Raw genomic sequence first — 6,150 nt, 5'->3', positions numbered from 1 at the left:
GTCGGCGACAGCCAGCTGCGGGCTGCTTCCCACCGGAGACCTTTCCGGACTCGTAGCTGGAGGGTGATCTTCGTAAGGCCTCAGGCCCATCCTCCGCCAGCGCAGCAATGTTCGGCGCTCAAGTTCGCTAAAATTGCTGAATTCCAGCCCGAATTCTTTGGCAATGTCTTCGTTGTCTGTCTCCGTGGACGAAGAGGCACCACAACTGTCGGACGACGCCATATTTACGAGCGGACGGAGCAGACGCCGAAGACGCGCAGTGAATCCAAAGCCGTGCAGCCAATTGCCAGCTCAGCCCCTCCTGACGTCACACAAAAACGCCACAGAAAATGGGCGAGCGTAAAGAGAGGAGGACAGCATTTTCCAATTAATTTTTCTACTAAATAAAATCGCGTAAACGCGCTCAGAGTGGTCGAAACATGGCCTGGGGACTCCGGACTACAATTTGCGCTAGTAATCCCGCAATGTTTACATAACACTTCAGTGTCCCTTTAACACCCTTGCTAGCTATTTGTCGGAGAGAACCTTTCGCGTCAGAGTTGGTTCTGCACTGTCAAAGGTACACGTGCAAGAAAATGGCGTGCCGCAAGGCGGAGTTCTAAGCTGCACTCTCTTCATAGTAAAAATGAACTCCCTTGGGAAGGCACTGCCGCCTACAATTTCTTACTCCATGTATGTAGATGACGTGCAGATATCTTTTAAATCATGTAATATGTCCATCTGCGAACGTCAAGTCCAGCTCGGCGGCAAGAAGCTTGCCGGCTGGGCAGACAAAAATGGTTTTAAAATTAATCCCGGAAAGAGCTCTTGTGTTGTATTCTCCAGGAAGCGTGGGGTCCACCCGTACCCAGACATCACTCTTGCGAATGTGCCAATTCCTGTGAACAAGGAGCACAAGTTTTTAGGCATTTTATTCGACGAAAAACTTACATTCATTCCTCATGTCAAACTGCTCAAATGTAAATGCCTAAAGGCAATGAATATTCTTAAGGTCCTCTCACATCAATCTTATGGGGCCGACAAACAACTCCTGCTGCGCCTGTACACAGCGTTGGTGGGGTCCCGGCTCGACTACGGCAGTGTCGTGTATGGGTCGGCGACAAAGACCGCACTGAGAATGCTCGACCCAGTGCTGCATCTTGGCCTTCGCCTCTCATGTGGTGCATTCCGCACTAGCCCCGTTGAAAGTCTTTATGTCGAGTGCGACAAATGGTGCCTAGGGCATCAGCGGGAGTATGTTGACCTGTTGTATGCATCCAAGATCGTGTCACTGACCAACCATCCTTTTAATCCCATCATGAACGATACATCAAATTTACAACTCTTTTTAAACAGGCCATCTATTCCCTTACCGTTCTCTCTCAGAGTTAGGGAGGAGGCTTGTGCTTCTGCACTCAATGTCCCCCTTTCAGACACGCACAAGACACCCATTCATAATTTCATCGCACCATGGCATCTTCGTCCTGTAACATGCGACCTGTCATTCATTCGTGTAGAAAAAAATAGGGTACCCAGGAATGCAATTCTGCAGCACTTCCTGTTCCTGCAGGACGAGTACAGGTGCGCAGAATTCTATAGCGACGCGTCCAAAACTAATTCTACTGTCTCTTGTGCAGCGCACGGACCAAATTTTAGAGTTATCAAAACAATGAATTTTCACAGCAGTATTTACACGGCAGAAGCGGATGGCATTTTACTCGTGTCAAATCACATCCTCGAACATAAGATTCCAAAGTCCATCGTCTACACAGATTCTCTAAGCGTTGTGCAGGCATTGTCATCAGGAAGGTCGTCAAAAAACTATGTAATCAATGTTCTTTTAAAGGTCATAATGACTGCATATGCTTCAGATTTAGAAATAACCATATGCTGGGTACCAGGTCACTGTGGGATCCCTGGCAATGAGACCGCTGATCAAATGGCTAGTGCTGCTGCTCTCATGACCACAGTTGACATAACAACAGTACCTTACACCGACCTAAAGACACACATCAGACGACAGCTTCGTAACACATGGCAACTACATTGGAGTCAACAGGCAGACAACAAACTACACGTAATAAAACCACAACTGGGACGCTACATAACTGACTCACACAACAGATACACTGAAGTTGCCCTGGCTAGGCTGCGGATAGGCCACACACATGCGACGCACTCCCACCTGCTCACTGGAACTTCGGGACCCACGTGTAGCAGGTGTGGAAAGGGCCTATCCGTAGTCCACATACTAATCACATGCAGAGCACTTGACACAACACGACACAAACATTTCCCTGAATTATACAGACGACACATTCCTTTGCACCCATCATATTTTTTAGCCGATGAACCAATGTTTTCTAGTCAACGTGTTTTTAAGTTTTTAGCTGAGGTAAACTTCCTGCAGCTCTTGTCATATCATGTGTAATCACCCTGGCCCTATACACCAGCCATCTCCATTGTCTTTTGTTTTGCATCACCTTTACTTTTAGTTACATGTTTCAGTACTTACGGTGTGATGAAAACTCAATAACTTCTTTGGCGCTCTTTGCCCTCGTTGGCCTTGCGCCATAAAACACCAACCATCATCATCATCGCTCCCGCCTCTGTCTCCCCGTCCTCCAGTGCATTGGAGGGTACCGAGGTGATGGACATCACGGGCCCCGCACCGGTTCCCACCGCCACCGCACCGCCCTTGCCACCTCTGGCGCCCCGGACGCCCTCGGCGGTGGCGGCTCAAACGAAGGGCTCCCGAGGCGGGGCCAAGTCCGGGGGGCCCAGTCCGTCGGGCACCCCTCGGACATACGACGACGACATGGATGTCGGGCCGTTCCTGCTTGCGTGCAGTAGGTGCGGAGAGGCCCTATCCGTGATGCACATCCTCATACAATGTAAGGCACTCGACACTACACGCCGCAAACACTTCCCTCAACTACACACACGACACATTCCACCACACCCGTCACACTTCTTAGGAGACGAAGCCCTGTTTTCAATCAAACGCGTTTTCGAGTTTCTCACCGACGTAAATTTTTTACATCTCATTTCTTATCATGCATGTTGACAACCTGGCCCTTTACACCAGTCATCTTCATTACGTTGTGTTTTACTTTGTTTATTTTTACTAAAGTGTTCTTTTACTTCCATGTCACTTTCATGTAATCACTTCTGTTTGGCGCTCTTTGCCCTTAGTCGGCCTTGCGCCATTAAACTCTAAACATCATCATCATCATCACCGTTCCTGCTTGCAACGCAGCGCAAGGAACGCGTCCTGACGCCAAAGCCTCCCGACAAGCCAAAAAAGGCGAGAGTCACAGCCCCGAAAGACGACACATAAACAAACACACACACTACTGTAGCTCTCACAGTAAATAATGGGAAGAGAAAACATAATTCAATGCAACTGTAGAGGCCTTCTTAAAAATCTTGACGATGTATACGAACTACTGCATGCTAATCAGCCAAGTGTAATGTGTGTTCAGGAAACACATTTGAATTCCAAGCACACAAATTTCTTGAATAGTTACATGGTCTTCAGAAAGGACAGGGATGGCTGCACACACTCGTCTGGCGGTGTGGCCATAATTGCTCGGAAATCTTTAGCATGCCATCCTGTCACTTTGAACACCATCCTTGAGGCTGTAGCAATACGCTTGATAATATTTAATAGGTTGATAACGGTATGCTCCATATACATTCCTCCTGATGTTTCACTTTCGAGCTCTGACGTTGAGGCGCTGGTTGACCAGCTGCCCTAACCGTACATTCTAACAGGCGACCTTAATGCTCACAATTCTCTTTGGGGCTCTTCTCGTACGGATGCCCGAGGTCGCCTGATAGAGAAATTCTTTACATCTTCAGGAGCATGCCTTTTCAACAGCAAACAGCCTACATACCATAACAGGACACAACACATACTCATGTCTTGACTTGGCGATTGGCTCAGCAGTTCTCTTTCCTCTCCTCGAGTGGGGTGTGGGCACTGACCCATACGGTAGTGACCACTTCCCCACCTCACTCACATACATAGGTAAAGGCCCATGCAGTCCATCTTCCCATAATAGGTTCAATGAAGCACGAGCTAACTGGAATACATTTACAGAGACATCCAAACTACACCACACATCCATAGGACACCTACACGTCCAAGAAGCTACCCAACTGCTCACGGCGCACATCCTCGACGCCGCCGAAAGGTCCATTCCCCACGCCTGTGGTGCCCCGCGCAACCAGCGGAGGCCGTGGTGGAATGAGGACTGTAGGCGGGCGCGAGAGGCCGAGAACAAGGCGTGGGGTGTCCTTCGTCGGTACCCCACGTCGGGTAACCTCATTTTGTTCAAACGGGCCAAGGCGTTAGGAAAACGTGTGCGCCGTGAGGCAAAACGAGAGAGTTGACGTTCCTTCATAACATCAATAAACTCCTACACAGACACACGGAAAGTATGGACAAGAATACGGAAACTCAAAGGACAACAAACACACAGCCTGCCTCTGGTCAGCACTACAGGAAACACACTCGAAGACCAGGCTGACACCCTCGCACAACACTTCCAACACGTTTCCAGTTCAGCACACTACACAAACACTTTCATGAAACACAAACAAACGGCCGAAAAGAAACCTATACTAGATAACAATCGGTCAACATCTTATAACTCAGAGTTTTCACTGCATGAGCTGAGGGCTGCTTTGAGCACGTGTAAACCCTCAGCTCCAGGCCCAGACAACATCACATACACAATGATACAACACCTGCACGCAGACACCCTTCTAACACGCTTACACCTATGTAACAAGATATGGCTTTCGGGGCACATTCCAAACTCTTGGAAGAAGGCTATAGTTGTTACTTTTCTGAAAGAGGGAAAGGACCCGTCGTCCCCCTCAAGCTACCGTCCTATAGCCCTGACGAGCTGCCTTTGCAAGCTCTTCGAGAAGATGGCAAATCGCAGGCTCGTGTACTTCCTCGAGTACAACGGTCTTCTCGAGGGCTGCCAGGCAGGCTTTAGGGTGGGGCGATCGACGAACGATCAACTAGTTGCTCTTGATTCGTACATCAAGGATGCCTTCGCGCATAAGCAGTACTGTTTAACTGTCTTTTTCGACCTCGAAAATGGCCTACGACACCGCTTGGCGCTACGGGATCCTCAGTGACCTGAAGTCATTCGGTGTCTTGGGTAACATGAGAGTCGGTGGTGCACTCTCAAGGGTTCACGTGCAAGAAAATGGCGTGCCACAGGGTGGCGTGTTGAGCTGCACTCTCTTCATAGTAAAAATGAACTCTCTTGGTAAGGCACTGCCACCCACAATCTCTTATTCCATGTTTGTAGATGACGTCCAGATATCCTATAAATCATGTAATATGTCAATCTGCGAACGTCAAGTCCAGCTTGGTGTCAAGAAACTTGCCGGCTGGGCAGACAACAATGGGTTTAAATTGAATCCTGCAAAAAGCTCCTGCGTTGTGTTCACCAGGAAGCGTGGGGTCCATCCGGACCCAGACATTACTCTTAATGGCGTGTCGCTTCCTGTGAACAAGGAGCACAAGTTCTTGGGTGTGGTGTTTGATCACAAACTCACATTCATTCCCCACATTAAGGAACTTAAAAATAAATGTCTCAAAACAATGAATATACTTAAGGTTCTCTCCCACCAATCCTATGGTTCCGACAAAGAACTCTTGCTTCGCTTGTATACTGCTTTGGTTGGGTCTCGTTTGGACTATGGCAGTGTGGTATATGGGTCAGCGACTAAGACAGCCTTGCGAATTCTTGACCCAGTGCTACACTTGGGCCTTCGTCTTTCGTCGGGTGCTTTTCGCACTAGCCCTGGTGAGAGTCTTTATGTCGAATGTAATAAGTGGAGCCTTGAGAACCAACGAACATACATGGACTTGCTTTATGCTTTTAAAATTTCATCGCTGAATAATCATCCTTTTTATCCTGTCTTTAACGATACATCAACATCTCTGCTCTTTGTAAATCGCCCATCCGTTCCTCTGCCCTTTTCACTTAGAGTGAAAGAGCGAGCCTCGGATCTCAGTGCTTCGTTTTTAGACGTGTACAGGTCATCCTTTTCTAACAGTTTACCGCCTTGGCAAGTTCGCCCTGTGTCGTGCGACCTTTCTTTTATGAGACTTGATAAAAATCGTGTACCTCGAGCTGCAAT

This window comes from Haemaphysalis longicornis, unplaced genomic scaffold (genome assembly GCF_048455015.1).
Source record: "Haemaphysalis longicornis isolate Haplotype H1 unplaced genomic scaffold, Haemaphysalis longicornis Haplotype H1 scaffold_3, whole genome shotgun sequence".
Lineage (NCBI taxonomy): Eukaryota > Metazoa > Arthropoda > Arachnida > Ixodida > Ixodidae > Haemaphysalis > Haemaphysalis longicornis.
The sequence above is the reverse complement of the archived record's forward strand: the minus strand, read 5'-3'. Positions refer to the sequence as shown.